Source organism: Cetorhinus maximus, unplaced genomic scaffold (genome assembly GCF_964194155.1).
Source record: "Cetorhinus maximus unplaced genomic scaffold, sCetMax3.hap1.1 HAP1_SCAFFOLD_2886, whole genome shotgun sequence".
NCBI classification, from domain to species: domain Eukaryota; kingdom Metazoa; phylum Chordata; class Chondrichthyes; order Lamniformes; family Cetorhinidae; genus Cetorhinus; species Cetorhinus maximus.
The window spans coordinates 12,501-15,000 of NW_027598817.1; positions in this window are offsets into that span (position 1 = coordinate 12,501).

The window sequence follows — 2,500 nt, forward strand, 5'->3', positions numbered from 1 at the left end:
GGAGTGCCGCACTTCAGTACTTTCCAGGGTCCTATCATTCATAGCGTAGTCCCTTGCCTTGTTAGCCCTCCCCAAGTGCATTAGCTCACACTTTTCCGGGTTGAATTCCATTTGCCACTGCTCTGCCCACCCGACCAGTCCATTGATGTCCTCCTGCAGTTTACGGATATCCTCCTCACTGTATGCCACCCTACCAATGTCATCCGTGAACTCCTTCATCGTACACCCTACATTTCAGTCCAGATCGTTTACGTACACCACACACAGCAAGGGACCCAGCACCGAGCTCTGTGGAACCCCACTGGAAACAGACTTCCAGTCACAGAAACATCCCTCTATCCTCACCCCCTGCTCCCTGCCTCTCAGCCAATTCTGGATCCAACGTGCCACTTTGCCTTGGATCCCCACAGGCTCTTACTTTCTTGACCGGTCTGCCAGGAGGGACCTTATCAAAAGCCTCGCTGAAGTCCGCGTAGACCACATCAAGTGCATTACCCTCACCGACACTCCTGGTCACCTCCTCAAAAAAATTCGATCAAATTCGTCAAACACGACCTTCCCTTAACAAATCCGCGCTGACTCTCCCCGATTAATCCTTGCCTCTCCAAGGGCAGATATCTTCCCGTCCCTCAGAGTTCTTTCCAGTAACTTCCCCACCACCGAGGTTAGACTGACTGGCCTGTAAATTTCCTGGTCTCTTCCTTCCTCCCTTTTTTAATAACGGGACAGCGTTAGCCGTCCTCTGGCACCTCACCTGTGGCCGGAGAAGATTTGAAAATTGCTGCCAGGGCCCCTGATATCCCTTCCCTTGCCTCCCTCAGCAGCCTGGGATACATCTCATCCGGGCCTGGAGATTTATCCACTTTTAAGCCCACTAAATCCGCTAGTGCCTCCTCTCTCTCTGTTAATTTCCTCTAATGTTTCACAGCCCTCCACCCTGATGTCTATACCCGCGTCGCCCTTTTCCATTGTGGAGACCGATGCAAGTATTCATTGAGGACTCTACCCATGTTTTCCGGGTCCACACACAGATTACCTCTATGGACCCTAATCGGCCCCACTCTTTCTCTGTCGGAGGGTCAGCACTGAGGGAGTGCTGCACTGTCGGAGGGTCAGTGCTGGGGGAGCGCCACACTGTTGGAGGGTCAGTGCTGAGGGAGCGCCGCACTGTCGGAGGGTCAGTACTGAGGGGGCGCCGAACTGTCGGAGGGTCAGTGCTGAGGGAGCGCCGCACTGTCAGGGGGTCAGTACTGAGGCAGCGCCGCACTGTCGGAGGGTCAGTACTGAGGGAGCGCCGAACTGTCGGAGGGTCAGTGCTGGGGGAGCGCCGCACTGTCGGAGGGTCAGTGCTGGGGGAGCGCCGCACTGTCGGAGGGTCAATGCTGAGGGAGCGCCGCACTGTCGGGGGGTCAGTACTGAGGGAGCGCTGCACTGTCGGAGGGTCAGTACTGAGGGAGTGCCGCACTGTCGGAGGGTCAGTACTGAGGGAGTGCCGCACTGTCGGAGGGTCAGTACTGAGGGAGCGCCGCACTGTCGGAGGGTCAGTACTGAGGGAGTGCCGCACTGTCGGGGGGTCAGTACTGAGGGAGCGCCGCACTGTCGGAGGGTCAGTACTGAGGGAGCGCCGCACTGTCTGCCCTCTGAGGTGGATATAAAAGATGGCACAGTCATTGGTGGAAGAATTGGGGGGGTGCGGGTGGGTGGAACTGACCACGCTGTACTGGGCCGAATATTTACCTGTCAACCAAGGTCACTAAAAACAGATTATCTGTCCATTTATCACATGGCTGGTGTGGGATCTTGCTGTGCACAAGCTGGCTCCTGCTCTTCCTCCATTACAACAGTCACTGCACTTATGAGGTTCTTCATTGGCTGTGAAGCACTTTAGGACTTCCTGAGCTGGTGAACTTGCGCTGGAGAAAATGGACTCTTGGCTTGCGAGGCCTGGGTGGGGAGGAGGGAGGTCAAGGCAACTTTCCACCGCCTAATTTGAGTTCAAAATCCAACGGATCGAAAAGGGAGATGGGGTTTGGCGGCTGAGCGTCAATGGCAAGCGCGGGTTCAAAGGTGCGGCTTCGCGTGTGGATCGCGCTGGAAGGCGGGAAAATCAACGGAAAATCCCTCTTTCGTCAGGCGGGCGGAGAGCGAGAGATGGGGCAGTAACTCAGGAGAGGGGGAGCTGGCTGGGACTGGACCACCTCTCTCGCCTCCTCCACTGGTGTTTAATTATCGGAACGTCCTGGATGTGTGGAAATTTCCTCCAGTTAAATATCGGGAAGATTGAATCGATTGTTTTCACTCCCCGCTCCGAGCTCCGTTCCCGAGATACCTCTCCCTCCATCCCTCTCCCTGGGAACAGTCTAGGGGTTAAACCCCTCTGTTCACAACCTTGGGCGTCACGTTTGACCTCGAGATGCGCTTCTGACCTCATATCCGCGCCATCGCTCAGACCTGCCGATTCCCGTCTCCGTAACATGGCCCACGTCACCCCCCTCTCAGC